A 6,045-nucleotide genomic window follows, 5' to 3' on the forward strand; every position below is an offset into this window, starting at 1 on the left:
TATACTGAGATGAAAAAATGATACAATAACACGTGTAAGCAGGTCATGAAAAATGGGTGGTTGGATTGTAAAATTCAGCTGTGTTTTCCTTCTGCACTTGGGTGCCTATCTTGCGTATGTTTTAGCTGGTGTTCTCCGGAGAAACAGAACTGCCAGGAAAATTGGGGACCGGGGGTGCAATTCAACCTGCGTCTGAAGGACTGAGAACCCGGGGAGGCAGGCCAGAGAAGGTGAGATGAGACGTTGCAGCTCAAATAGTGCGGCAGGAAAAAAGGCAAATCCTTCCTTCCTCCACCTTTGGTTCTGTTCAGGTCCTAGATGGATTGGGTGATGCCCTGCAAACTGGGGAGGGCAATCACTTTACTGAGTCGGCCGATTCAAATACCAGTCTCACCTGGAAACACCCTCACAGACACGCCCAGAAATAACGTTTAGTCTGGGCACCGCGAGGCCCATCGAGGTGACCGAGGTAACTGTCACAATCTGTCTGTGCTTCTGCTGGGCAGGCCAATCCTTGTAGCAGAGGGCAGTGTCTCACCAGGCCTTGTGAGCTGTGCTCGGCTGCCTACTAAAAACTGTTCCTCTAGTCCCTAATTGCAACTCACAAATCAAAATTATTTCTTGGGAATACTCTCTTGAACTTTAAAAAATAATTCAGCAGCATAGCGTATGAAAAAGAAAACTTAACCACCCGAAACCTGGGTCCTCAACCTAGGTCTGCCATTTACTGTCTCTTGGTTCTTCCTTGAGAGATGTAATTCCTTCTCACAAGCACCTTATCTACCACCCTGGTCCCAAACTATTTCTCCCTGGGTTATAGCTTCCAACTGGTTTCTGTTTATTCAGCTCCCCATTTCTTACAGAGTAAAAGCTGAGTCCTTACAAAGGGCCGCCCGAGGCCCTTCCTGTGTCTCTTCAACTCGGTGATAACATCCACTCCATTCCCCTGCTCTGCTCAGCCACTCCAGCCTCCAGGCTGTTTCCGGAACAGGCCAAGTGTGAGTCTCCCTCAGACCTTTGTGCAGGCCCTGGTCTCTGCCCAGAAAGTTCATCCTTGACTCACATGACCCGCCCCCTTAACCTCCGGTGTAGCTGCTCCAATGTCATTTGATCAAGTCCTTCTCAGACCTCCTGATGTTTAAAACAGCAATTTCCTTGTGCTACACATCCCCCTTTCTGCTTCATTTCCCTTCATAACACATCTGCCTGTCTGGTGGTTTATATAATTTATCTGTTTATTTGTCTTTCCCGCCCCCCACGAGAATATAAACTCCAGAGGTTAGGAGTTTTTTTCCCCCCTTTTCATTCACTGCTGTGTCCCCAGCCAATCTAACAGCTTTCCAGTAGAGGGCGCTATAAATAAATATTTATTAAATGCACATTAACTGAAACAGTTTGTGTCCTTGGGTAAGTGACCACTTCACCTTTCCATGCCTCAGATTCCTTCTGTATATATTGAGATAGTTGAACAGAAGTTTTTCTCAAGACCTTCTAGTTTTAATATCTATGATTCTGATATTCCCAGTTGCTTCTCACTCATGTTGAAATTAAAGCATATTCTGTCTGGCTGGGTTATAAAAAATTGTAAAAAGATACTCTGATAATTACACAGAAAGCTAATTTTTTTGGTAAGAGTTTATTTGAGCCAAACTGATCACCTATGCCAAGGAGCAAGATCTCACATACATTGGAAATATCTTTTAAGCCAAGGATCTGTGTTCAGTTTCAAGAAATAATGAGATTTAAATTATTAGTTAAGTAATTAAATGAAGTTTCCATTGAGTAGGGAGCATTTACAAAATTCTTTCAGCCAACATCTTTTTTAAAAATGTACAATTAAAAAAAAAGGTTTATGTATTTTAAGAGAGGGGGGAAATGAGGGAGAAAGAGAGGGAGAGAAACATTGATCAGTTGCTTCTCACGTGCCCCCAGCTGGGGACCTGGCCTGCAGCCCAGGCATGTGCCCTGACTGGGGATCAAACCAGAAACCTGATTTGCAGGCTGATGCTCAATCCACTCAGCCACACCAGCCAGGGCTCAGCCAGCATCTTAAGTTTTCGAATTTATTTTGCTTACTAGGTATAGTGTCAAGTTTCACAATGTATGAATGCTGTACCCGAGCAAATGAAATTCCTGTGCTGCACTGAATAGAACTTGTGTAATAGCATGCGGTTTTGTTTCATTGTATTAAGTGGTTTCTTTATGAAACACCCCATCTCCTAATAAGCCATTACCATTGTTCCATAATTATATCTAATTATATAAGTGGCAAAAAAAGAGAAGGGTTACTCAATATATTATTAAGGAATCTTCCTGGGTATATTTCAGACAATGTTACTCAAATTGGAGCCAAGAACATATACGACTCCAAAGTAGTAATACTTTAGTACAAAATGAACTCTGTTAGGTTGACTCAAGAAAATCTCTAAGGAGCATACAAAAGAAATATTTATGAGAAATTATGGTACAATATGCAAAATTTTACTTCAAATTCTTATGATCACTCTTGCCCTAGTTTATTGAAAAGCAGTAAATTAGTGGGTAAGAGGCTACATCATTTTTTTAAATTGAGATTAAATTTACATCCATGTAACCCACACCCCTATCATTTTTTCTCTTAAACTTTCAGTTTTGAAATAACTATAGGTTCATGTGCAGTTGTGATAAATAGTGCAGATCCCTGACCAGTGTGGCTCTGTCGGTTGGGCATCGTCCGCAAATCGAAAGGTCGCAGGTTCTATTTCCTGGTCAGGGCGCATGCCTGGGTTGCCAGCTGGTCATGGATTGGGGCGTGTGCCAGAGGCAACCGATCAGTGTTTCCCTCCCTCTCTTTCTCCCTCCCTTCCCCTCTCTAAAAATAAAAAGAAATGCAGAGAGAGACCTTGTACCCTTTATTCTTTTCCTCTATTATCACAATCAGGATATTGACACTGATACAGTTAAGGTGCAGAACATCCCCATCACCACAAAAAGCCCTCATGTCACCCTCTTCCCTCCCACCACCCCCCCCCCGCCCCGAGCCCCTGACAACACCTCATCCGTTCTCCAGCTCTATAATTTTGTCATTTCAAGAATGTTATGTAAGTGGAATGATACAGTATGGGAGTTTGTGAGATTAGCTAGTTTTCACTCAGCCTAATTCTCTGGAGATTCGTCCAGCTTGCTGCAGGTGGCGCCAGTCTCACTGCTGAGTGGTACTCCCTGCCGTGGGTGGGGTGGCTGTACGATCGGTAGTTTAATCACTCCACCTGTGGAAGTACATCCGCATTGTTTCCAGTTGTGGGACTCAGAAAAGAAGCTGCTATAAACCTTGAGTGCAGGTTTTTGTGTGGACAGGAATCTTTTTTTGGAACTGCAATTCTCGGAGTGCAACCGCAGGATCCCGTGGTGGTTGAACGTTTAGTTCTTTGTCTTAAACTGCCAAACCATCGCACATTTCCCTCCGAGCACTGCCTTCCCCGAATCCCGCCAATTTTGATAAGTTGCATTTTCGTTTTTCTTCCTTCAAAATATTTTAAAATTTCTCTTGAGACTCCTATTTTACCCATGTATTGTTTATAAGTCTGTTGCTTAACCTCTAGATATTTGGGGATTTCCCAGCTATCTTTCTGTTATTAATGTTCAGTTTTAAGTTTGTGTTGTCAGAGGGCATACTTTGTATGATTTCAATTTTATATTTGCTAAGGTGTGACTTTTTAACCTAGGAGGTGGCCTGGCTTGGTGAATATTCCATGTGAGCTTGAGAAGAATGTATTCTGTTGTTGGATGAAGTATTCTGCAAGTATCAATTAAATCCAATTGACTGATGGTGCTGTTGAGCTCAACTGTGTCCTTCCAGATTTTGTGCCTGAGCATCTGTCAGTTACTGACACAGAGGTTGAGCTCTCCAGCTGTAACAGTCTCTTTGTCTATTTCTCCTTGCAGTTCCGTCAGTTTTTGCTCCACGTATTTCGATGCTCTGTGGTTAGGCGCATGCACATTGAGGGCTGGTATGTCTTCTTGGAGAATCGACCTTTTCACCCTCAACACCCTACTTCATTCTGGATATTGTTCCTTGTTCTGAAGTTGTCTTTGTCTGAAATTAATATAGCTACTCTAGATTTGTTTTCATTAGTATTAGCAAGGTATATCTTTCTCGATCCCTTTACTTTTAATTTATCTGTGTCTATATTTAAAATGGTTTTCTTGTAGACATGATATAGTTGGGTCTTCTTTTTTTATCTACTCTGTCAGTCTCTGTCTTTTAATTGGTATATTTAGATAATCCACATTTGAAGTGCTTATTGATATTTTTGGATTAATATCTGCCACATTTGTTACTGTTTTCTATTTGCTGCACTTGTTCTTCATTGCTTATTTTTTTAAATCTCTCTTTTTCTGGCTTCTCTACTTTTAATCATAAACAAAGCAATTTTAACTTACCTGCATATAGCTGGGGAATGCCTCAGGGAAAAACCTGTCTAAATGTGGATCTTGCCCAGTGCAATTGCCTTCTTGCCACAGGCACATTCCCTCCAGTTCTGCCTGCTTTTGGCTGTTTTTCAGAGCCTTCAAATAGTTGTCTATTACAATATTTTTCATATTGTTTATAGTTGTTACCTGTGGGAGAGTCAGTCCATTTTCCTCTACTCCTCCCTTACTGGGACTGGACCCAGGAGGCTATCTCTGGACCTTTTTTATGAAAATCACAAAGTATCCTTTTAGAATATAGATTTCACTCCTTAGCTCCCTGGGTCACTGGTAATCAAAAAAGTCACACACCTACTGTGAGTCCTGTAGGGCCCATTAATGTTTTAGGCATTTGTATTTTGAATTTAGGATTTTCTTCATGCAGGACACATACATATGTATATACTTAATTCTGACCTGTTTCCACATGTTGGAAGAATATTCAGAGAATTGTGCTTCTGTTTATACTTTCATCATCAAAGCTAGTAAGTGAGGAAAATACCTCCACCAGCTGTCTGGGCTCTGCACCTTTGTGTTACCAGAAGCAGCTTTCGGTATTAACAAGCTGGAATCCTTCTTTCCAAGTCGGAGACTGTGGTGAGTCACACAGTCATTTGTTTCCTAAACTGGGACGCCCAGCCTCTGCTGTTCCCGTGGGCAGGGCGCGGAGGTGGGCGGTTCTCTTCCATTCGGAGTTTCTCCTCGGAGGTGGGGTTGGATTCAGAGATCTTTTTGCACAAACACCGTTGCCATTTGTGAGTGTGGGCTGACTTCTGTCTTGGGGGAGCACTGAGAAGGGCATGTGTTTTTCTGCCTCCTTGACATGCTCTGTGTCAGAAGAGACTACAGGCCACGTCAACTGCCATATTTCCCGCATCTGGAGCCCACTCTTGAGATTAGCGAACGGCCGTGCTCTAACCCCACAGTCTGGAGATTCATGTCAAGTGTGATTTTGTGCCCATGTATGCCCCTGGGGCAGAGACACGATGATAAAAACGATCCTTTTGTTTTGAAAATATTTGTTTGCAACATTAAGAGATGGGGCCCAAGAACCTTGGTGGAGGATAGTGGTTAATGTTATAAGGGGTTAAATCTCATGTTGCACTGACAGAACCTCCTCTAGGTGGCTGTACCCTTAGATGGTGAAATGTCTGTCCCCAGCCATAGGGGATCCTGTGGGATATAAAGATGGAAAGTGACTGCTCCAGTTTTCTTAGCTACCAATTTTTCTCCTAGTTTGGCCATCTCTGAATCACTTATTCTATCTTTTGTCTAATCCTGTATCTATTCTTAAACCCAACCCTATGTTCAGCCTCTCGTGGCTCCACGTGGTCTGAACCTTTAGTCTCCGGAGAGATGTTCCCTTGTGTCCCTTTCAGCCAGCGTGGCCTCTGTGGAAGCTCCTGGGAGAAACCTTCACACGGTGGTCCTCCACCTTCCCCCCCCTCTGATGGACAGCATAGACCCGTTTATCCACTTGACAAATATTTAGGGCACATATGCTTTGACGCAGACACTGTGTAAGGGGCCGGGGACCAGTGATATGAAAAAAAGACATGAGTTTTTGCTTCCTTCAAGTTTCTATTTGAGGAGGGA

This window comes from Desmodus rotundus, chromosome 10, assembly GCF_022682495.2.
Source record: "Desmodus rotundus isolate HL8 chromosome 10, HLdesRot8A.1, whole genome shotgun sequence".
NCBI lineage: Eukaryota > Metazoa > Chordata > Mammalia > Chiroptera > Phyllostomidae > Desmodus > Desmodus rotundus.